General features: G+C 48.3%; 1 protein-coding gene across 1 annotated transcript in view; it reads left to right on the forward strand.

Annotated features, from left to right (window-relative positions):
- Window positions 1–25,347, forward strand: part of ARID1B (AT-rich interaction domain 1B) — a 395,196-nt gene that overhangs the window by 167,469 nt on the left and 202,380 nt on the right.

Raw genomic sequence — 25,347 nt, forward strand, 5'->3', positions numbered from 1 at the left:
CTGACTAATTCCTTTCACTATTTTCCCATTATGTGGTTTCAAGTCCCTCCACCACCCTATTCTTTTTCTTTTCTTTTCTTTTCTTTTCTTTTCTTTTCTTTTCTTTTCTTTTCTTTTCTTTTCTTTTCTTTTCTAGTTTGAGAGACACATGGACATTGATTTGGTGTTCCTTTTACTTATGCAGTCATGGGTTGCTCCTTGCCTGTGCCCTGACTGGAGATACACCCACAGCCTCGCCCTGTCGGGACGAAGCTCTCACACGGCACTATCTGTCCGGCCAGGGCCTGCCGCTGTATTCGTAGCTCTTCAGTGAACTTCATTTTGTAGAAGCATCTTCAAACACGAACCCTTAACTCGACTGAGCACTGCAGAGGTGTGGCCGGTGTAGAGGCCTGGAACCTCACGCCGTGGACTGTGGTGGTGCTGGTGGCCCAGGCGCTGCAGCAGCCGCATGCTCTGGTGTTTCCACGGAGCCACCTCGAAGGCATGAGAGGCTCCTCCGTCCTGAACCGGAACCCGCGTGCAGGCATCACGCGTGCCGCTGCTGAGTGCTGTCTTGCTCGCCTCGGGCCGTGTTCACCCCTGCCAACACGGATTTGGATCCCGAGTCCAACATGCATTTCATTCGCTGTAGTCCTTACCTTTGCGTCATTTGCGAATTTCTATCGTGTAATGGCTGTTACTGTGAAACCGTGAAGAAGCTGAGTGCAGACTTCCTGACCTTCTGGTTTCGTCACTCACCCAGGTCTGGTAACTCCAGAGTGCCGTGTGCTCCAGGCCACGCCCTACATGGTCACCACGGCACTCTGCTTGGCCCCGGTGTGGCCGGGTCCTGTCATGTACGTCCCAGTGCCATTTTCAGCATTACCCCTGACTTCTCCAATGAAATAATACACAGAAAGGCTGTATAGTATTGAAAGTCAGCATGCCATTTGCTATTGAGAGAGTTCCGTCTCCATCAAACCCGAGTGTTCTGGGCGAGAGGAGAAAGTCTGCTTTGCGCACCAAGGCACGTCCTGACGCCGCACCCAGCAGTCTGCATCGGTTTCTTCCCTGTGCGCTCCGGGAACAGCCAAGACGGGCCCCGCGGGGAGGGGGAGGAACCTGTGCCCGTCCCCAGAAGGGCCCTGGAAACAGAGCCTGCCTGTCATGGGCTGTGGCAGAAGGCACTTTCCCCGGTGTTAGGATCTTCAAAATGACGTGGCTCCATTTGAGGGGTCTGGCATTTCAGGGAGTGGGGCGCTTGGTCCCAGAAGCCCAGGGCCTGTCCTGTCAGCTGGGAGCTGGAGAGAGCAGGCGCAGGCTGCAGGGGCTCCTCTTCCTCCTCCGTGCTTCTCCGAGCTCCCCCGTGTGTCCCGCAGGCCCTCTGCTCCACCCTCTACATCCAGCTGCCCAGGCCCCGGGGGCTGTCGGGTGCCAGGGAAGGTAAAGCTGGCTTCGCCTTTCTGAGGCTCCGGACCTCGGGGAAGACGCGCACTGAGGCCTGGTGTTAGGGAGGAAAGCAGGCTCCCTCCTCTGCGGATCCGGTGGGCTTTGCTGCCTGTGAGAGGGGAGGGGAGGGGAGAGGAGGGCAGGGCAGGGCAGGGCAGGGCAGGGTGAGGTGAGCCGAGGGGCCACTCGGAAAAGAGTCATTCTTCTTTGAACGGGCCCCAGGTCCCGTCCTGTATGCATGGAGGGTAGGCACCCCATTTCTGCTTGGGCTTGTAACAAGCCATCTCCCTCCTCCCCACGCCCACGCCCACGCCTCGATCTGCAAAAGCCAGGGCTCTGGCTGTGGAAATTCATATGGAATTGGGCAGGGCACTGACAAATTAAAAAATTGCCAGTAAGTTTTATGGATTCTAAAAGAAATTACCGCAGAGCAGTGCTGGTGCGTGGGCCGGCAGGTGGGCACGCACCCTCCCGAGACGGTCTCTAAGGACGGCCTCCCTCCCCTCAGTCGCCCGGGAGGCCCTGTGGGGTGGCGGCCAGGTAAGCTTCTCTAGTTGACAGACCGTTTTGGCTTGAATTTGGGGCGAGGGATGAGTAAGTTCTCACCCCAGTGAGACTCTCAGTGTGGTTTTCATGAAGGGGGTTTTGGTGGCTGAACTCTGCTCTGTCTGCGGCGTTCGTAGCAGAGCGCGTGTGCAGGGACTGGGGACGTTCTGGGTCGGCGCTGCCCACCAGAGCTGTCGGCAGCAGGAAAACACCCAGTGTCTGCGTTGTCCAGTGTCCGCGTTGTCCAGTGTGGTGGCCACTCACCGTATGTTGCCGTATAGCGCTTGAGATGTGCCATGTGTGCGGCCGAGTTGCAGATTTTAATTAAACTTAATGTAGCCACGTGTGGCTAATAGCGGCCGTACTGGACAGCGCAGTTCTGGCTTAGGGATCCCGTGCGGTCATGTTTTATTACAGAGTGGATTTTGGTGCAAATAACAATATGTTTACGTTTGTTTACACGGTGGCATGTAAATCACTGATTCGCAGTGTATTCTGACTAGCATTTAGATGACTCATTCACACATGTGCACAGGAGGTTGAAGGTACAAATACACTTTAAACGTAGAGTTTATCTGCTGCGGGGTTTTGGAAACCAAGATGTGAGGAGTCAGGGTAATTGTACGTCAGTGAGCGAGCACACTGCGCTTGAGTGCTGTTCTAGAAATTAGAAAGCTGACGTGCTTACGCATCTTCCGATTTCCTGTTCGTGTGAGCTTCTGACTACCTGCGTTTGCTGGAGTAGTTATTAAACAGTGTCAGTTGCCTTAAGGATGTCTTCTGGGCGTGTGTGCACCCCCCTGACACCCCCCCCCCCCCCCCCCCCACACACACACCAATATCAAGGTCAGATTCAGCTGTGAGGAGTCCAGGCCCCTGGGCACGGACTGTAGGTCGGGCAGCGTTGTGACCTACCCCGGGGAGCAGAGTGTGGCGTGCAGAGCACAGGCCTGGTTGCCCGCACCACTGCAGGCTCACGCTGGACTTTCAGGGCAGGGCCTGTAAAGTGTCCTAACGCCCGTCGTGACATCTTTCTCCCAGCCTGGCTGTCATCTCTGAGAAGCAGCATCTGGTTAAGCCTCTGGTGTTGTAAACAGTTTCCCCTGAATGCATATAGATGGTATCTACTGATACTTGGGTGGGTTGTTTGTTTTTATTTTTTTTCCTGTTTAATTATAAAGGGCATCAAGAGATGCTTTCTTCCACAAGTCTCAGGTAATTTCATACTCGCAGCACAAAAGTAGGTGGCAATTTGGGGCGACACAGGAGTTTTCAGAGTCGTGACTTTTTGAGGCTGATTTCCCCCTTTGTGCCCCGGGTGGTGGTAGAGGTGATGCCCCAGAGAGCCCGGCGTGAGTCCGCATCCCGAGCTCCCCAGACGGCTGGATTTCTGTGCTCTGCTAGGGAGTGTGCCTGTGGCACTGCCCGCCTTTTATATGCAAGAGCCGCCACTTCATCTACTTTTTTTAGCGTTCTGCGTGTTTAGGATTTTCACAAGAACTATATTTTACATTCAAATAATGTAGTTGGGTAGTTTGAATAGTATGTTTCAGGATTTCCGATTCACTTGTCACCGCCTTCAAAACTCCACTTTTGTTCCCCATCTGCATTCATCTCACCAAGCACCGCATTTACTCAGTCATAGTGCCGTCGGTGTTTCCTGATACCGAAAGGTTAAATAGTAACTTATTTTCTTCACAGTCATTATCCCACACCTGGGAACGTCATTTTATTTTTAAGATGCTTACTACTTCCCTTTTTTTAAAGAGGAAAATCACTAGGAATGAGTCATAATAATTTTTCAATATTCGTTTGATTCTGCGGCATGCTGTATACTTCAGCATCAGAAGCAGATGGATGGGTTATTATTGCTAGTTGTTCTTACTCATTCAGTCTATAAACCTAATTTGTTTTATTTATGATGGGAGAAGGGGAATTTATGAATTCATCTTTACTGAGCAGTCTTCGAGCCTTTGCAGTACATTCCAGGATTGAAGAAAGATAAAGAAACACAGAGGTCGTGAGATTATGAAGCACTTTCCAGCAAATATATTTTGTTGTGGTATACATTTACCAATCTTGTGGGACATTTCAATGTTCTCCAGTATCTTCACTATTTCTTTGGAGTAATCATTATTTTTTTTAATCCATTTTTTAAAGATCTTATTTATTTTTAGAGAGGGAAAGGAGGGAGCTAGAGAGAGAAACATCAATGTGCGGTTGCTGGGGGTTCTGGCCTGCAACCCAGGAATGTACCCTGGCTGAGAATTGAACCTGGGACACTTTGGTTCCCAGCCCGCGCTCAATCCACTGAGCTACGCCAGCCAGGGCTGGAGTAATCATTATTTATAATTACAGTCCAGATTTCTCTCTCTTCTTTTGAGAAACAGTAGTCTCCCCTCTCTACCCTTGTGTTTGGAAAAGCCAGTGATCTGGGTGGTTTCTATTTACAAAGCTCTGTTAAAACCAGGGCGATTGTAGTCCAGGTACTAAAGCCAAGTGTGAAAGGTGGCGAGGACAGGAGTGGCAGGGACGTAGCTCACTGATGAAGGAAAGTCCGGGTCGAGGTAAGGAAAAATGAAGAGGTTCTCCCCCTTTTTCTTCCAACTTTTTTTTGGGGGGAATTCTAAGTGAAATAAAATTATTCACTGCATGTATGTGCTTCAGACTAAACTCAAAACCCCAGAGACTGTTCAGTCATATACTTTTGTTGAGAAGATTAGGGGAAGGTTATTAAATGAGCCTGTGGGACTTTGCATAGGAAAGGTGTTAGGCAAAGTGGAGATTTTTCCTCTGTCTGTAGGAAGAATACTTGTGTTCTTTTCTAGCAGTTGGGTGTGACATTCTCCTTTTCAGTCTGTTTTCCCAAGGCTGAAAGCAGGAAAATGACCGTTACTTCCTTCTGTTCAAAAGGTCTTGTCTAATTTGAGTTGTTTGTTGGTGCAGAGGTGTTTAAAACCTGTTAAAAGGTGGGGTGTTATGTCTTATTATGAAGGTATTTTCCATAGAATCTTAGCAGTTTGCTAAAATTTTAAGAGAAGTTTTTAGAATGAAAGTGCAGCGTTGACCACCTGTCTGAGTCAGTTTTAAAAACAGGGATCCCCCCTCATCTCCCGCAGGAGGTAAATAAATAAATAATACTCAGAGCTGCCGATTTCTCCTGCTGCTCTTTTCTTGGTGTGCAGTTTGGTGGAGTGCAGTCTGTGAGGGCAGTGTTAAAAGTGGGAAGTGACTTCACAGATCCCCATGAGGCATATGGCCTATAAATGTTTCGTTTCTGCAGAGAAAGCACTGAAGCATGAGCTTAGAATGAGGGTGGTGGCGGTGTGTGTTGCCGGGGCGGCCGGGGGGGTGGGGGTGGAGTGTGAATAAAGCTTTCTGCTGTGATGGCTCTTTGTTGATCCAAAAGTCCATTTAAAGAGACTTAGGTCACTTTAGGTTCTCATGAAGAGCATTTTGTTTTCTCAAATCAGGATGGAAACAGCCTACTGTTTGAATGAGTCGAGTTGAAGTGACTCTCTGGCCCCCAGCCCACCCCTCCCGTAACCCACTGCCCGACAGATGAGCAGTCTGCTCCCCACGCGGGTGTCTCCGGCTTGCCCCGGGGCCCCCCGTTTTCCCGGGGAAATTTTCACTCAGGATCGTCTCTGCAGATCCTCCAGTTCTCGGTGCAACTGAGAACACTGTGTTCATCCCACACCACTTCTGTGGCTTTTTTATAAAGCAGTCTTTGCTTTCCTTTACAACGAATCCCTAAATTTCTTTGCTTAAAAACAAAACAAATTTCTGTCTTCTGGTGGGAAACGGAGCTCTGTCCTTGGGTGCGTGACGGACGCCCTTCGCCGGCTCCGAGCACACGCCCTTGTGCGTCGGCACAGCGGAATGGCTGTTCGTACAATACATCGTCCTACTTCGTAGTAAACTACAATTTGTGTTTTCACTTGGTAATTACTTAGTTCAACCAGCATGAAATACTGTGCCTACACTTTGTTTTATTGGCAAACTTTGCCATTAAAGTACTTTTTGTTTACCAGTTCGTGTGAGTTTGGGGGTTCGTTCCTGTGGGTCAGTGTCCATGGTGCAGCTCCTGCTAACGCCTTAAAAACCGAAGCAAGAGTGTCACGGTCGGTCTTTGCGTTCATTGTTTATGTTTGAAGTGCAGTTATCAAGTGAGGGAGAACCCCAGATTATTCTGTGAGGGGGAAAAAAAGAGCCTGGGAAACAAGAATAAGATTTGAATTTAGCAAAGTGATGGGGTTGTGAAATTATAGACAGGTGGCGTTTTCCTGTATTTGTTTAAGGCTTGCATTTAGAGGTGATTTTGTGCAGGGAAAAGCAGAATTGCTCTCTGGACGTCTTGTGAACCAGGGCACCAGGGAACCCGGAGAGCGTTCCCGTGGAGGTCAGGGTGCCGTTCTGGAACACTGTCGCGGAGTGGGCCAGTCTTGCACTGTGTTAAAAAGGAACAAAGAGTTGTGAAAGGGAACACTGACTTCTAAATCTGAAGTTGTGTGTGTTCTCACAGAAAAGGAAAGGAGTCGCCCTCCTAGGAAACAAACAAACAAAGAAAGAAAGACACCCCCAGCCCGTCAGCTCTGCAGACGCAGCTCTTGCCCAGGGCTCAGGCTGGCGTCGCCCAGCGCGCGGCCCCCGCGCTGGGGCTGTCCGTGGAGACCAGGGACTAAAGTGATTTCACATTTCATCAGCATTCCTTCGTCGTCAGACTCAAAGCCAAAACGCATTCTTAAAATAATGGTGCTGTCGCACACAACCTACGGTGTGTACTTTGGAGTGAAACGAAGGAAACCAGCAGCGGGGACATTTGGGCGGCGGTGAGGTTCGCAGACTGGGAGAGCTGTGACTCGGGCTGTTCCTCGTGATGCTGGGGTGACTTCCTGTGCACAGCGTCAGGGCCGGCCCTGCAGCTGCCTGCTGGCTGGTGCCGTGCCCATTGGCAGGCGCTGCGCCCCTGAGCCCGTGTCCTCATCGGGCTTGCCCTGGGGTTCCCCGGGCGTGGAGCTGCCCCACGAGCACGGGCGTCTGGCCTTTCCCCTGAGCTTGGCCCACACTCCAGGGAGCCGCTGGCGTGGGCTGCGGCCGTGTGACTGGGAGCGCTGGAAATGAGGCAGAAGGGCAAGACCTCTGCACACACAGCTTCGTCGTCTCCCGTCAGATGGGAAACCTGTGCACCCGGCGCGGTGTCTGCCGGCGTCCCTTGAACTTGAAGTAAACGGGCACACGGGCCGAGGAACGGCTCTGTATGATTTTACCTAACTGAGGTTTGGTTTGTGGAGGAATGTATTTCAAAAAGAAAATTCATATTATTTCGACACATTCTAAAATGAGGCAAGAAAAATGTGGATCAGCCTGCCAGTTCTTTTTTCTTAATAAAAAAATAAGTCAAGTGTCCTTATACCATCCACTCAGTGTTTGCTAGAAGGAATGGGTGTACTGGACTGATTCATATCGTGGAGTAACTGTACATACACGTGTCTGCTATTTGAAAACAGTTTAACGGGCAGGTCCCAGTGCGGCCGTAAAGTCAAATTTCCTTTTTCTGCCTTTGTTGTCTTTAAGTGGCTATTTCTAAAGTTTCAAAATAAAACCAGGGTAAACTATATCTCAATGTTTCTTAAGTTTTTATATTTTAGTTCTAGAAAGTAGTTTTCCATAAATCTGTGCCCCAGTCCATTTCCTTACATAACTTTTTGATGAGTCCTGCTTTCACGGGTTTAAAAACCACTCTTGGCTTTACTCACGTTTCGAGTTGAGTAAGATCAGGGACCTAGAGCCGGATGAGGAAGCGGAGAAACCTGCCGCTCAGTGACACGGTTCCCTGTAAAAGCAGCTGAACTTGTGACTCTTACCACATTGGCAGAGTATGTTTATTGTAAACATGGGATTACCATTCTCTGTATCCTAAATGTTCTGCGTATGTTTATGGATAATTCACTTATTTCAGAAAAACAGGGTCCTATCATCCACGTACTGTTTATAACCTGCTTAGAAAACGTAACATGACTTCCTGTCAGCTGCACGTGTGTATGCCCTTTAAATGATCACGTAGAGTCCGTCCGTTTGGAATAAACTCGCTTAAGAAAATATTAGACCTCAGTAGACTGTGTAGTTGCATTTTTTTTCTGTTTTCTTCTTGCTGTATTGATCTTTAGAGTTCAAAGTGATACTCAGATATTAAAAAAGTAATTCTGAGTAGCATTTCACTGAGAACAATCAAATGCTACTTTAAATCAAAACTGTGGAAGAGTTCCTTTCACAAACAAGTAAGACTCAAAACAAATTCGCCCACTTGGTATATTTATTTGAGATTATCCTTGTTCTCAAGGATAGACAGACAGACATTAATGTGAAAGAGAAACATCCTTTGGGGGACCTCCAGCATGTGCCTCAACCAGGGATTGAACCTGCAACCTTTTGATTGATGTATGAGGTGAAGCTCCAATGAACTGAGCCACTTGGCCAGGGCAAAAAAAAAAAAAAAAGACTTTAATGTGCTTATGCAGTAGAGGTGAGAGGGGTGTAGATGCCTGATGTGCAGCACGAACTAGGCGTGGCCCAGGTCAGGGCCCGGACGCGGTTTCCTGTCCCCTTTCCCTACGGTGCGCACGCTCGCAGGTGTGGAAGGAGGGTGACCTGGCAACCCCCGGATGAGAGGTCCCAGCACCCCCCTCTTCTGTTTCCGCTTCAGAGTCTCTTCTGTCATTCTTGGAACCAGTCACAGAGAGTCTGCACCGTGGCTCGCAGCTGTGGGCAGTGTTGTCCCCAGCGCTGCCCACCCGTGCTCCCCCCCCCCCCCCCGCTCCTCCCCCTCCCCCAAGGAGCGGCCCAGCCTTGTCAGGACTCAGCTGCTCGCCTTATTACCTCATCTCCCGACCTCTGGCTCCTCAAGACCGAGCTGTCAAAGGCCCCGTGACATCAGCAGCGTGTGACTGGGATGGCCACACTGCGTACGCTGAATCAGCGTTTTTCTTTCACTTCCACAGGAGGGGAGCGGGCGCTGAGGCCCGTTTTCAGAGTGTACTGCTGTCTGTTGCTGACACTTGAGAGACCACTCCGCTCATTTGACTAATAGCCAAATGGAAGCTAACAGTCTGTTTTGACCATTGAAGCCTAAAATCCTACTAATTTCTCCCCCTGGCCAAAAAGAAAAAAAGAAAAAATATCTCTTCATGCTTATGTGCTGAGGCTACAGACAGGCTAATTTGATACGTTGTGTAGGGATAATTAGGATTGGATTATTTGAGAGATTTGTGGTTTTACATTCTTTCAAGCATACTCTTACGTGTACACTCAGGCCCCAGAATGTTGTGTGTGAGTGTTTGTCTCTCTGTAAAGACTGTACGTTTGGAATTACTGTTGGTTTTGCAAGAGAGAAAATGCATTTTAAAACCATTTTGAAAAGAAACAGCTCAACCTCAACTAATGTATGGATTCTCTTACTTGCAAAGATTTATTTTTTATTAAAACTTAAGGAGAATTTACTAAGGTCATATTTGTGTCTTGTGTATGTGGTTTGTAAAGGCTTTGTTTTGGATATTTGGGGAGAATTATTCTTTGGTTCTGTTTTATTTTAGCTTTTAGGAAATGAAAAATATATAGCCAGTCTAAGAATCAGTGTAGATAAGGTGCTAAATAAATTGGAATCAGCACCAGAGGACATAAGAAGGCATTAATCTCCAAGCTACGTGGTGATTTTTGTGTTGTGAAAGGTTAGCTTTCAATTGGAAGACTTAATTACTTTTCAGATGAATATTTCATGACAGTTATGTACTTTTTCATTGAATATACATCTGCATACATATTCTGTTACCCATGTGGTGGACATCGGTTATCAGCAATTGGAAGTTCAGATATTTCTCCTGTTTTTTGTTTGTTTGTTTGTTTGATTGGTTTTGCATAGTGCAGCTGCGATGAGCAGTGTATTTGTGTTTTTAACATACATTCTTAAGGTTCAGAGCAATCACGTAATTCCTCAGCGCTCCCCCTGCCGTTCCTGTGTGGACTCTGTGTTGGGCGTGACCGCACGGTTTACTTCCCGGATCTCCTCTGGTGCCCCCCCAGTCAGAGCGTGAGCCCCCCGTTGCCCGAGCCTCGCAGAGGCTCTCTGTCCATCTGGCCGAGGCCGGGGTTTCTGGCACAGCTCTCTGTCTTGCCCAGCCTCCCTCTTCTCTATCTCAACAGCGTGGAAAGGATGTGTCACTTAAGAAAAATTACTGTTGATAATTCCATGGCTTTTTTGCCTGGTTTAGCAGGGGTTATTGGAATAAATGAAATTTTCACTTTACTGTATGAATATGTATTAATAGTTGGAGGAAGCTGGGAATAGGTTTAAAGTAAAACCTTAGTGGTTTCAGTTTGGGGGAATGTTATTATGATACAAATATAGATAATGTTTAATAGCCTCTTTACCCCCACCTCTTTTATATTAAATACAGTTTGGAAATTTTAGGAACTATTATGGAAATAGAGTTTGCTAATTATCTTTCGGGGGAGTTTGTGAACAGTAATTTTTAGCTTGGTTATCCAAATGTCATACTTACACGTACATGTGGAGTTTATTGCAGATCATGCAAACATTCAGTAATCTTTACTAAGTTCTGAGAAAGTTTAGATTAGACTTATATAGTTTTGTCTTTAAGATGCAGACAGTATATTCTTTTTTTGTTTTAATTACCAGGATGCCTTCCTTGTATATTTATATGCTTCCCCCCCTCCAGGTTTTTATTTAAAATGTAGTGGGATCCACGGAAAAGGAGGGGGTGATGGGTAGGGAGCGTGCCAGGGACAGAGGAGCATGACGTGGCCAGGGACACAGCTTCTGTCTCGGGGGAGAGAGATGGCAAGGAAAGGCCAGGGCTGGAGCTGGGGTGGCGGGGGAGACACTGAGCTGCTTCCCCTCGCCCCTGGGAAGAACCTCTAGTTCCCCGGGTCTGATCCCCGCATTTACCCCGGCTGCCTAGGGTTCTTTGAACTCTTCGCGTGCTTTGCTTTCACTGCTGTTGGTGCAGGGCTGGCGGACCTGGATTACATCTCTGACTGGCCTCAGCACAGGGACCACAACTTCTCATGGTATGGGTTTCCCACAACATCTCTGAGATGTTTGGGAAATGCTGCCCACTTTCTTTCCAGTGCACGGGGCGTGGCTCCATTCGCATGTACAGGTAACTTACCATTCAGCAAGGCAGACCTACAGTACAGCCAAACACATTGGCGTTCACCCTTTCTTGCATAATTTGAAATTATACTAAGACTCTAGAGAGGGCAAATAGGACATACTGGTATCCACAATATACCAAGGTTTAAGTAAGCATACTTTAAAATCTTGCTAATCTTCTTAATTTTTGAAAGCGTAAATGTTTCAGAAGGAGTGGTTTCAATTTGGGGGAAAAGTTATTACGGGACAAACACAGATATCTTTTTTCATGGCCTCTTTTTCTAGCTCTTTTAATAACTTGTTTCCTTTTTGTCTGTCTTTGTTCTTTGTTAATGTCGACATTGTTGTCCTACTTTGTAATTGCTTTGATTAAAAATTTTATCTCAGCCATCATTAGTGGATCTGTAACTTGAGTCTTTTGAGAGACGTTACAGGGGTTACACAGTATTACTGTTTTTCAAAATGCACCTTATATTTGAAGAACCAAAGGTGTGTTACTAAATAGAAATTAGTTTTATACATACACATACATAAATACACACACGTTTTTTAAATGAAAATTTCATAGTATTAAGACACCAGTCACCATAGGAAATGTCATTAAATAGGAATGAGAGTCATGAAGATAAATCAGCTGTCACCTATTAGGTTAATGATTAATTTGGAAATGGGATTTCTTCCCTAATACTTTCCTCTTTTGACTGATTTTCCTCTTTCTGTACTGATGAGTAGGAAAGAGGAAAAGAGGAGGAAGGAGAAGATGGGTCTTTATCTGCACGTGTGGTGATAAAATTTGCTTCAGTGCTTTAAAAAGACAGAAATATTAATTTAGCTTATATATTTTTTATTTGTTAGAAATAAAAACTCCAGTCTGCTGTTAGCATAGCTCAAATTCATTGTTGTTATCATAATGAGAGCTTAAGTTTTAGACTTTTCCAAATATATTTAGTATTGTTTGATCAGTGAGTTGAAATTATCTTTTTCTGTAACATTGACTTTGTATTTGAACAGATACTGCAAGAACCTCTTTGGGGAGGGGCTTGTGATTATTTTGAAAGTGGTAGAAATAAGATTCATAAAGAACTTTTATTCATCCAATAGGGAGCTCAGTTTCGAAGTTGATTTTTATTTCAGTGAATAAGTACATCTTTGCAGTAGATGCAAAGTTCAGATTTGTGTAGACTTGGGACACTGGGTTTGTTTGCTGTGCATTGCGTCCTGGGACAGTGCTGTGCTCGGTCCACCTTCGGCCACCGGCCACCGTTCCCTGTCCCTCGGTGTTGTTTCCGTCTGCCTGCCGGGTTGGAGCACAGGAAGGCTGGCGCGTGTTACTAGCCGGACATCCCCGGACACCTTATCCGGGCTGTGGCCCGCCCTCAGAAGTGACTGTTGTAAACTATTGTTTGGTGGTGCTGCTCGGTGGCCAGTATTTGAGTACTGGCTGTTGTTGATACAAATATTTGAGCATTTGCCTTATTGTGCCCTCACTTTACAAACATGGGGAGTTGAATGGCAATATTAGCGATGGCAGATCTGAAAGATGTAATAGATCTGAAAGATGTAATGGAAAGATGTGAGGCATTTGGAGAAGAGGACTGCAGAAAATCTTTTTTGTCTTAATGGATGATTCGTTTCCCCTTGGGCGAGAAAGGGAATCCTCTCTGGAAATTGTTTCATGAGGCAGATGTAAGTTAGGTTTTCCTTCTCCTCCCTCCTCCTCGTCGCTCCGTCTCTGTGGAACCCCACCTACCCCACCCCCCACCCCCGTTGTGTTTAGCTGTGGCCCTTGGGTTCCGTGCTTGTTTCTGGGAAGGACTGGCCTCTGTGACTGCGGGACTGCCTGTGCTCTCAGGAATCTGTCACCGCCAGCCGTTACAGGAAAGGGGCCTGCTGGGGCCAGTTGGCGAGTTCGAATCTCGGCAGCACTGGCGTGTCTGGCTCTGTGGCCTGAGCGGTTTATTTGACCGGACTCTTCTTTTCACCTCTCTGTTCCGCTAAGCATGGGGAATAAAGGTTCCTTCTTCGGAACGCTGCTGTGTTGGGATTAGTCGAGACCATGCGTCACAGTAATCGCAGCTCATTTTTGTTGTTCGTGGGTATCCTGGACCGCGGTCCTGCGCTGGCTGCGGGGAGCGAGGCCCTGGGAGCACCCCCCCGTCCCCACTCCTCCTGGCCGTGAGCGAGGCCAGACAGACAGGCGAGAGGACGCTCAGCACGGGGCTGGGTGACTTTGCTCCGGAGGGAAGCTCTGTCGTAAAGGATAGCTAGTTAGCTTCTGGCAGTAGTGGTTCTGTTTGTGTGTTGGAGTTTGTGGTAGGCTGATAAACTGAACTTCAACTTGGAAACGTATTTCTGGAAAATGCGTTCCAGGTTCCGAACAAGTTGACTTAGAGATGAACCTGACTATGTGATTTATTTGTAAATTATTTTGAGAATGAACAGTGGGTAAAAGCATAAGCTGCTGTTAATATCTCAGTTGTTTTTTTCTGTATTTGTGTGTGTCCACAAAATTGTACAGATAATATTCAGTGTGAATGCAAACCCATTCAGAATAAGTTTGTTGGTCTAGGCCCTGGCCAGGTGGCTCAGTCAGTTGGAGCATCGTCCCATACACCAAAAGCTTGTGAGTGTAATTCCAGGTCAGGGAACACGCCTAGATTGCAGGTTCGATCCCCGGTCCGGGCACATATAGGAGGCGACCGATTGATGTTTCTCTTCCACATGGGTGTTTCTCCCCCCACCCTCTTCTTCCTCTTTCTCTCTAAAATCAGTAAACATATCCTCAGATGAGGATTTAAAAAAATATATGTTTGTTGGTCTAGGCTAAAATTGTATCCCTTTCCAGTCCATGGGTGGGTGGTGGTTGGTTTGTACGGGAATGTTGAATTTGTATTGTAGGTTTTCCCTCTGAGCACTGGTATGTGTTTTGAGACAGCCAGCTGAAGAAAAGGGTATAGTCTGAGTTAACTTTGTTTAAGCTACTGAACTTGTAGGTATGATGAGCCAGAATTTTCTGCACTGATTGAAAAGAGGTGTCAGGAAAACATTTAGGGTCTCATAATAATACAATAATCCCTTTACATATAGCAGTTCCTTATGAGCTGAGTCAATTAACCTTATTCAGCCTTATTCAGGTGGCATTAGTTTTATAAGTATCAATCGATAACTAGAGATGTGTGACCATGTAAGTGAGCTTTATATGACCAGGGGAATTTAGATTCTGGAGCATTTATTGAAATAGAAGTTTAAAGGCATACTTCACTACTGTATCTTGATTTTCTAAAGAAAATACATTATCTAATAACTTACAAGGCACAGCAATTTCAATTTCGTTTTCTTCTGTCTGGATTATTTTTCGTTCTGAAATGCCTTTTGCACTGACTGGTACCAGACACACTTAGGTTACAGCAGTTCAGACTCCATAAAGAAATTTAATATTTGTCCTTTCTGTCAATTAGGGGACTCTAGAATGTAGACGTTATGTAGAATATTTTATTTAACAGCTAGGAATAAAAGCTTTGAATTTTTAAAACATTACCTTTGATTTTTTTCACTTGAAATTTTTTACATTTTATTCTCTAACACTTGAACTATGTCTTAACTACTTTAATCACAATTGCTTAGTGATTTTCCTGTGACTTAAATTTTGGAATATTAACAGCAGCTTGTTCTAAATGATTTTAATCCTGTTTCATTGACATTGTCAAATGTACGTGACTAGCAAGCAGCATTGAATAGAGACCTTTTGGGGGGGGTCTCTTACTGGCCGTTACTTCCTGTCCAGTGTTCCCTCCACACTGGGGCGCCTCCCGTGGGTCCCCTCTGTGCTCACGGGCCCTCGATGGGACGCCAGGTGCCTCTTGGCTTCAGCTGCCTAGGGGACCGGCCGGCGGGGGGGGGGGGGGGGGGGGGGGGGGCTTCTTTTGTCCTGCATGTTGTGCAGTGTGTGTGTGTGTGTGTGTGTGTGTGTGTCTCTCGCTCAGGCTAGATCACAACAGGTGACACCTGGGACCTGAACGAGTGCCGGTCACGCGCCGGCCCCCTTCTCTCTCGGCCTGGCCTTGACCCCCCCCCCCCCCCCGCGCGTGCTCCCCCTGCATGCCCCCCCTGCGTGCCCCTGGGTCTCCAGCAGAGAAACGTGGTTTCGCCCGTTGGTGTTGTGTGTCAAAGTGCAGTCTCTGACTTTCCGTGGGTCCTGGTTTTTCTCTCTGCAGCCGGTTTCCTGAGCCGGCAGGGCTCCGAGGAGCATCACACACACCGACGACCTCTGCCATGTCCTCACCCACCTTGGGCATCATGAAGTTCACCGTCGATGAAGTTTCGGAAATTTGTTTGTAGTTAAGAGTCATTACCAGGGAAAAAGAACGGAAAAATGAGTGGGATTTGGAGCTTTGGATTAAAGTAGACTTCAGTTCAGTTTCTGCTTTTACTTGCTTGAAAAAAATTACGACTTCTTTGAAATTGCAGTGTTACAGATAAAGTAAACCTCTTATCCTTACTGATAGAAGATTGCATGAGCTTACTAATGCCCTGCTACACTCATTTAGAGTCAAGATTTCCTCACTTTTAAAATGGGAATGATAGCACGTGGCACTGTGTAGCCAAGTTGTGGAGAAAAAAATTCTGAATGAAACATCTCAAACAGTCGAGAGTGGGCGAGCTTGGGAACGTGTTAGCTTTCATTGCCGTGTAACAAGTGACCTCTTACTCAGAAGCCTCCAACAACACTCGCTTTTATCTCACAGTTTCCGCAGGTCAGGCACCCGGGCTGAGTCCTGCTGGTAATGGGGTGTCGGCGGGGGTCTCATCTGAGTCTCGGGGTCTTCTTCCAAGCTCAGGTGGTTGCTGGCAGAATCCGTTTCCTTGCGGCTGTAGGACTCACGGCAGCTTGCTTCTCCGGGGCCAGCGGAGAGCCTCTGGCCCCGTTTCAAGGACGGTCTCCTGATCTGGTCCGGCCCACCCAGGAAACCATCCCTCTTGGCTCACTCACTCGGAGTCAACCAGCAGGGGACCTCGGTGTCACCTGCAGCGCCCCTGACTTTGCCGTGCAATGTGACTGAATTGCAGGCTGACACCCCAGCACGTCGACAGGCCCCGCCTGCACGCTTGGAGAGAGGGCTGTCACCGCGCGTGTGCAGCGGGAGCCAGGGATCTCGGGCCGTCTCAGGACCCGGCCTGCTGGGGGGGGGGTGCTGGGAGGGACTTAGATCCCTTACGTCACGTGGTTCCGCACTTGAAGGTTTTAAACATAGTACACAAAGAGACCAAAAAAAACCCCCGCACACAACCTTTTATTTACTTGACAGCAGATTTCCTGAACGAACACTGGAAGCTGAAACTCTGGAGGGCGCAGCCGCTGGTTATCCGTGTGGGCAGCGACAGCGGCCCTCGCGTGTTGGCTGAGCACTCACTCACGGCGTCTGGTGGACCGTCAGCTGGAAGTGGGCAGGGATGGCCCGGGGTGGTGACTTATTCTGCCCCGGGGGGGGACGGGTCAGGGTGAACCAGGGACCCGGCACCCTCACTGCTGCCTCTCGGAGTGTAAGACTGTGCAGACCCGCTGTACTGCGGACATGTATTTTAATGAGATCATGCAACTTGATGAAGGGCTTTTCCCATTTTTAATGTTTTGAGGAACCTCCGCACTGCTTTCCACAGTGGCTGCACCGGCCTGCATTCCCACCGGCCATGCACGAGGGTCCCTTTTCTCCACGTCCTCGCCGACACTTGCTGTGTGTTGACTTACTGACGGCAGCGGTTCTGACAGGTGCGAGATCTCAGTGTGGTTTCAGTTCATGTTTCTCTGATGATCAGTGCGGCTGAGCGTCTTTTCATTCGTCTGTCGCTCATCTGAATGTCTGCCCACTCCCCTGTGTTCTGTGCAGCGCGGATTCACAAGTGCTGAGATGTGGAAGCAGCCCACGTGCCCATCAGTGGACAGACAGCCGGGCGAGAAGGTTGTGATGTGTACAGGGCGGGGCAGAGGGGGGTTCACGGCTGTTCGTGCGGGAACTAATGCAGAAACCAGGGAGTGATAATGCAGGGTGAACCGTGTCTGGTGGGCTCGCAACGGTAAACCCACGTCTGCTGCGCCCTGTGTGCTGGTCATGTACAACGGAGTGTTACTCGGCCATAAAAAGAATGAAATCTTAACTTTTCGTAACAGCACGGATGGATCTAGAGGGCATCACGCTAAGTGAAATAAGCCAGAAGGACCAATACTGTCTGATCTCACTTACATGTGGAATCCAAGGAACAGGGCAAACCAACAGAGTAGACACAGGCGCACAGATGCAGAGCACAGGCTGATGACTGTCGGGGGCGGGGGGACCGGAGAACTGAGTGAACAGGGTGAGGGGACTGAGAAGTGTGGGTTGGCAGTTACAGAGCAGTCGTGGGGATGTAAAGCGCGGCACAGGGAGTCCAGTCGGTAGTGTTGTAACGACTGTGTGTGGTGCCCGGCGGGTACTGGAGTCATCAGGGGGAGTATCTTCGGAAACTATATCGTCGTTTCACCACTGTGCTGTGCACCTTAAGCTAATATAATATTGAATGTAAACTGTAATTGAAAGATAAAGTTCAGAAAACCCAACAGCAACAAAAAAGAACTTCTCCGTCGTCACCAGTGGGAGATGCCCGTGTTGAACGGACACCTGAGCACAGACTTGGGCCCCTGGTCTGAAGTCAGCCCCCTGAGCGGAGACGGCTCTCCTGCCCCGCACTGTTTATTCTAGTGACGCCCCGTCTTCCTCCCTCCAGACCCTTGCTCGCTCCTGGGCGCTCCGTTAGAATTCACCGGGTGCTTCGGGCCCAGCGGTGTCCTCACGCCCGGCTGGGTCGGTCTGGCCGGAGGAGCCCACAGGGTTGGAAACGGGGTGGGTCACACAGTCCAGACACACTTCCCAAAAACAAGGGACCTTAGGGATTCTGGTTAAAAATTTTTCATTAAAATTTTTTTCATTAAAAATGAAAATTTCATTAAAAATGCCTTCATTAAAAAGGCATTTTATGCTTTCAGGAATTTGTGTGTATTTGGATTCACGTGAGGGGGACGGGAAGGTCATAGAAAGAAGTGACTCCTGGCTGGCTGGCTGCCGTCTGCCGGCCTGGCCAGGGGACCGGTCTCCCACACACCGTGTTGGTGTGCGTCTGAGGCTCAGGGCCGCCGCTGAGCGGCCACCGGGGCCGGGACCCTGGCTGTCGGGCACTTGAGGTTGGCGAGTGTGACTGGGAACTGAATGTTACATTTTATTTCATCCTAATGAATTTACATTTAAGTAACTGCATTTCTGTTAGTGGCCGTTGGACAGCACAGAATATAGACGTCTCTGCTGTCCCTGGTACGTACGTGTGTTGGGACACGCTGGTGTGCGTGAGTGTGTCTCGGGAGTCCGTGCAGCAAAGAGCCAACTACAGGGTCTTGAATGTCCTTTCTGGGTCTCCAGTCTGTGCTTCATGGTTTCCCACGAATTACTCTAAGTGCGTTTTAACAGTATATGTAGCTTTTTTTTCTTAACAATGAGATTCTTTTTTTTTTTTTAATAATATTTTATTTATTTATTTTTAGGGAGGGAAGGAGAGAGAGAAAGAGGGAGAGGGAGAGAGAGAGAAACATCAATGTGCAGTTGCTGGGGGCCATGGCCTGCAACCCAGGCATGTACCCTGGCTGGGAATCGAACCTGGGACACTTTGGTTCCCAGCCCGCGCTCAATCCACTGAGCTACGCCAGCCAGGGCTATAGCATATGTAGCTTTATTTCATTAGTGAGTTTCCTAAGTTGCTCATTTTCTTCCATATTTATTTTTACTTTTATGCAATGAAACTAATTTTTTGTTGCTGATTTGAAAGGAACTTAGCTTTTTTTAAGCATCGTGGAATTCCCACTGTTAAATAGAAGCTAGAGGCACATGGAATTAATAAAGAATATTCCATCTAGTTTATATTTCTAATTCTCCAAAAATCGTTTTACTAGTTTCTCTTGGATGAAATCTCCCCCCAAAACACACACATTTTTGGTTTAGCTTGATTTACTAATTTATCTTAATAGTTACAACATTGGATTGACTTAGAAATACCTTCAGAGCAATTTAGAGACATATTTTATCATGATTATACATAGAAAAACAGGAACTATTAAGAGATTTATTTGTGTTTACAGTGAAAAAGGATGAAGTGGTCTATATCTGTTCCTTGTATGTCCAGCCCCGAAACAGCTCTGCTGTTCTGGTTACTTTTTACATGACCTGAACAGAAGTCCTTTCTGTGTCTTAGAAGTTGTTTTTTCCTGTAACATTTGGCTGGATGAATTCAGATGTGATTTTTTTCGAAGGACTCCTGACTTGAGAAGAGTATTTTATTCATGTAGGGATTGACAACACCAGTCAGAAATTTTGGGAGAACAAAAAAAAAACCAGGAGACTATGGGGAGGAACAAAGTAAAAACTGGGATGTAGTTTTGAAACTTGAATTTTTGCTGTGGGTGCGTTTCAGTGATATTTATCTACATTTTATTTTCAATCATCTAAGTAAAGATGAGCCACCTGAACAAGTACAGTCGGGCCGCAGTTGAGGATTTTGAAGCACGTAAGCCCTTCAGGGAGCTTTAGCTTAATAAACGTGTAATAGCCGAGCCAGCGGAGTCCTGGCGTCTTTCTTCATACCTCCTGTTTCTCGCAGGGGAGCATTACCCACTTTCTCTCTGCAGCCCAGTGCATTTTCAAACACGCTGAGTTACGGCTGTCAGATGGTTTTGTGGAAGCAGTCCTGTGTGGTCAGTGGGCACGAAAGGCCAACTGTGTGGTGGAGGTAGAGGCGGATGGGTGGTGTGGTTTTGCCTGAGATTGGTGAGGGTGGGGGTTACACTGTTCCTTGACAATGCCGCGGCACAGAACCAAAACCAGCCCCCAGTCCTGCTCTCTGCCGCTCTCTTCACACCGGGCACATTACTGTTGTCTGTGAAATTTGGATCATTAAAAAGCCAAGCGAAAGCACATATGAAAATCTCCCATCTCCTAGCTTCCCTTTTGTCAGCTGTTGGCACATTTGTTTTAGCTCAGCGGGTAGCATCACCGGGAACAACCGAGTCTGTTAGCCGCGATGCGTCGTTCTAGCTGCTGCTGTAGAACTTCAGGCGCACACTTCCCCTCGCCACTGCCTCCCTTCCACTCTCTCCGCCACCTCCTCCTCGCACGGAGCGCGGCTGCCTTCCAGCCGCCGGCCACTGTCATCACAGCTCTAATTACCCTCCACACATTCCACTTACCTGCCGTTGACGGACATTGGGGTGGTTTCTCTTTCTCATCACCATGAACGGTCCTGCCTGGAACAGCCACGCGTAAGCCGCCTGGAGACGTCCTGTTCTCATTCCTTTTGAGTGGTTCTCCACTGGAGGAATTTTGCTAGAGCACGTGGTGCCTTTCTGTGGAACGGTTGAAGAAACTGCCACGCCGGTTTGCGGGTGGCCGTGCCGTGTCACACTCCTCCGGCGGCGTCTCCCTGCACGCCCCACCGGCATTCGTCCTCCGTCTGCGTCTCTGCACCGTGGCCGCTCCCGTGGCTGTGACTCGGCGGTCACTGCGTTTCCCCAGTAACCGCTGACGCTGAGCATCTTCCCCTGTGCGCCCTGACTGTTTCTCTGCCTCCCGTGCTGAAACATCGGGTCAGATCTTTTGCTCGTTTTTAAATTGGATCGTTTGTCTTTTTTTACTGAGTGTTTAAGAATTCTTTATATAGCCTGGATACAAGTTCTTTATCAGATGGGCAACTGGCAGGTATTTTCTCATGGCCCGTGGCTTATCTTTTCACTTATCCTGAAGGTGTCTTCCGAAGTGAAAAACAGAAACAAACAAAAACCAATGCCTTAACTTTAGCCAAAGTCCAGTTTATCATTTTTAGACCACTTTTTTTTGGGGGGGGGGGGGTAGATGATTGCTTCATTTTTTAAGTATTTTTTCACTGAATATGGAGTTCTAGTTCGACAGTACTTTTCTTTTAGTACTTCTAAGATGCTGCTCCACTGTCTGCTGGTTTTCATCGTTTCTGACAAGAAGTCGTTCTTGTTTTTGTTCTTGGTGGAATGGGTTTGTTTTCCCCCTGGTTCCTCTTAAGACTTTCTCTGTTACGGGTTTTAGGCACTCTGATTGTGTCGTGACTGTAGTCGTGCGTGTGGTACCGTGACTGTCATCGTCCCTGTGTGTCTTGTGCGTGTGGTTTGTTGTGGGTTCATAGCTCATGGTATTGGGGAGATTTGCCGCCATGCTTCCCCGGGCATTTTTTTTGATCTTCCCCACCACTCGAGCAGCAGTAAGTACATGTGTATTGGACTTCCGGAATCCTTTTTTTCCTGTGTGTTTTCTTTCCATATTACGTGTTCAGTTTCAGGCTTAGGCGTCCTTTCTCGTGCCTTGTTTTAGTCCGCCTAGGAACACACTCAGTGTGTTTTTCCTGTCGGACATGATAGTTTTCATCTTTACAAGTTCAGTTTGGGTTATTTCACCCAGTTTCCCTATCTCTACAGAAGATGTGAACTCCTTTCCCTCTGCCCTTTTGACAGTTGGAAGGCAGTTCTAACTTTGAGTATTTTTATCTGCTGGTGCCAACACCTTTGTCATTTTTGTGTTTCAATTTACTGACTTTTCTCTTTATTTTGGATCATATTTTTAGGGTTCTTTGTCTTCTCGGCCATCTCTGATTGGGTGTGGACATTGTGAACCTTACCTGGTTACATGTGTGGGTGTGTGTGCGTGTGTGCCGACACCTTTGAGCTTCAGTGTGGGTCTCAGTCACGTTGCTTGGAAACCGCGTCATCCTTTGGGGCCTCACCTTTAAACTTCAGTGGGTAGGGCACTCGGGGCATTTAGCACTTACTTCGTCCCCCTGTCGAGGCACATTCCTCCCAAGTGTTTTGTGCAGTTTTCCACCTCTGCCTGGTTAGGCCCAGGACCTCTTCTGGGTTAGCCCTGACGGTCACTCTCTCCAGCCCGTTCCGGTGGTTCTCTCCCCAGCCCCAGGCGGCTCCCGTGCGCCTGTGGGCTGAGCATTGCCCTGCCGAGTCCTGGAGGGAGACCGCCAGTGTCCGGAGTCCTGTCTCGTGTAGCGTCCCCTCTCCCCTCCTCTGCCCGGAGAACGCCCAGCCCTCTTGCCCTCCTTGGGCCCCCAGCTACCGCCTCCCCACCTCCCCACCCCGAGGCCTGAAGCTCGGTCTGGGCAGGGAGCCATGTGGCCGTGGGGTCCCCCAGCCCCTCCCGTCTCCCAGGCACCACCGTCCTCGCGCCCGCCGGTCGGTGTCGTGAAAGGCGTCACATGACGTGCTGTGGCCATTTAAAGGAGCAAGTGTGCTCTCCGTGACAGAAATGAACATCGGACCATAGAGTTTAAAGACGGGGAGAAGTACCGATTTCTTTAAACCTAGCATGGAGATGCTCCCTTCCCTAGGTTTTGTTAATGCCCCTGAGTTTTACTGGATAAACACGGTCCTAGAATGACTTCAGTGTAGTTTTCAGTCCAGAAATATGGAAGTCCCAGTGCATGGCGTGGCACCCAGCTCGTCACTGTGGGGACACTTTGTTTTTTGTGCCACTATGTGAGAAGTTATTTTCACTGTGCAGTTTTGGTGGGGGGGGGGGGCGGGTCTTTACTTAATATCCTATTTACTTTCCTAGTAAGAGCATTTTCATTAATATAATTCAAGAGAGAATTGAATGATTGGGTGTTATTAGTACAGAAAGAACCATTTCCTTTGCAAGACCATAAATTTTGCCTTCTAGCAGGGTATATTTAAAAGTGATATATTACTTTTTCTAGCTACACATTTTTTCAGGCTTCCTTATGATAGCAAAATCAAACTGTTACTTTGTTCCAAATTTTTCTTCGTTTTCTCTGCAGATGGCAGCTGACTCAAAGGCACACGATAATACATTTACGTTTTTTCAGTTAAAAGTCACAAACCCCTGTTAATGCTCGAGAATTGCTTAATGAATGGAAGACTTGAATGTCCCCAGCACTCACCTTTCCACGTGTCCAACAAACAATCCGGAAGGCAGCGGCGTCGATAACGCTCCCTGGTTCTGATGGAAGAGCTTCCTTTTTCTCGTTCGTCCTTCTGTCCCTGCTCTTTCCCTACTCGTCTAGTTACAGAGTCCTTGGAAGATTCTCGTTTGACAGGACTCGCCACGTTGCAAGGACGATCGCATGTCCTACCACATTATAATGAAATGCCCATCGAACGGAACTGCTGGCGTGCTAGCTGGAGGCTTGCCCTTTCTGGGTCAGGGTCCCCGGGACGCTGCTCCTGGCAGACAGAGTGTGCCGGGAGGCACCCCGACTCGGCCGGGAGCGCCCCGCATCCTGCCACAGGGAGACACTGCCCGCCCCCGTGACAGGTACCTGCCCCGGTGACAGGCGTGGGCGGCTGGGGAGACAGGACAGGTCTCCCTCCGTGCGTTTCCTCCGCTGCTGAGGGTGTTGGAGACGACTCCTTGCCCCACCTGAGTGTGAGTTGGCTGTGGCCCAGGACAGTAGCGCGTCGCCTGGAGCCCAAACGCGGGTTGGGTTGCTTTCCGTCGGTTTGTTCCTCCTTTTAATTGTCGGTTGTCGTGTGGCTTTCGTTTTCCAGCACCCAAGTAAAGAGACCCTAGAGGAGGTATCTGTACGAGTTTAGTGCTTCTCGTTAAAAAGCCATCCAAATTTCTTGTGATGCCGAGGTCCATGATCCTGGCGGTGGTATAAGTTGATCGGTGTATCCGGGAAAGGATTACTGAGCTCCTCTCCGTGTGCGGGGCAGGGTGCCGGTCGGCACTGGGGTACAGAGCCGGCATTTGTGGTGCTTGTCCCCGAGGAGGTGTCTGGGTTAGCGGCAAAGGCCCTCCGTGACACGATGCCCTGTAGTGAACTGCTGGTCGCTGGGGCACGGAGGGAGGCCAGCCAGGGGCCCCTGGGCCGCAGGGACCAGAGAGGGCCGGGCCTGCTAGTCCCTGAGGGGCAGGCGAGTCCCCGCAGCTGGGAGTTGGGGCTGGAAGCCGTGGAGAGCCCTCACGTATAGAGGAATATGTAGTTTTTAGCTTCCCTTCATTATTTCAGGTAGGATCTCAGAATTCAAATCATTTTTATTCGCTGGAAGAAATAGTTTCATGGTACATCTGTTCAGACTTTATTTTGATACTGATATTTCAATATAGGTCTCTGTCATCCTGGCGGTTGAGTAAACCAATCTTTTTGTTTAATTCATGACTTCGCAAAACACTAGAAGGTATCTTATTTCTCGAGACTGCCAGCGAGCTCCCTGTGCTCCCTTGTGCAATGCATCACACCAGGACTCTGCTGACCGGTAGAAAGCACCGCAGTGTCTTTCTCCAAGACAGCTCACACGGTCCCATCCCCCGTCACCCGTCCGCGGGGCGGGGCGTGAGGTGGCAGTGGAGGGTTTTTCACAGCCTGTGTACCAGATCAGGAGATGGAGGGTGTCCACCTTCCTTCGTGTGCGTGTGTGGAACCAGGCGTGGGAACAGACGTGGGGCAGAGGCTCCTGTGTTCCTTCCTCCCAGGACACACTGTAACCCAGGCTGTCCGAGTTTGCGAAAGTAGACACAGTGTAGAAATGTGTGACTACTTACAGGTAATAGTAAAAAACTAAATGAGACTATCCTTTAAATTCTGTATTTCTTTTAAAAATCCACATGTACATTCATACAATAAATAATGTATATTATCTTTTAATTCCTCCGTCTGGCATTATTTCACAACTGTCTGCTAGACGAGGCTTAGCGCTTGCTTTCCACCCCCCCGTGCCTGGTCTTCGCTGTCCTCCCAGCAGTCCTCGTGCCTCGGCCTCGGGTTAGGACCATATTACTGTTTTCATTATTGCCTCTTTTTCCTTCGGCTCCCTACTAAGGTGAGTGTCTGTGCTATACTATCATCACATTAACTTCCAGTTTTGCCTGCAGTTACGCTTGCCTCGTTCTTTTCCCTCTCTCTCTTTTTAAAAAACATCTCAGGAGTACTCTCTGAGCCCTCCAACAGCTCCCATGTAGTTTTTCATGCAGTCATCACTGTCAGGCCATTGTTTCCCGGTTCCACTTTTTTTGTGAGGCCACTTAGTGGGTGTCGAGAGTCTCCTGCCCGACCTCTGCAGTGCTGGTTGGCACCTCGCTGAGCCTCCGCTGTCTTCCCTTCCGTGCACAGCCCTCGCCGGGCGGGGCCTT

This window comes from Phyllostomus discolor, chromosome 4 (genome assembly GCF_004126475.2).
Source record: "Phyllostomus discolor isolate MPI-MPIP mPhyDis1 chromosome 4, mPhyDis1.pri.v3, whole genome shotgun sequence".
NCBI classification, from domain to species: Eukaryota; Metazoa; Chordata; class Mammalia; order Chiroptera; family Phyllostomidae; genus Phyllostomus; species Phyllostomus discolor.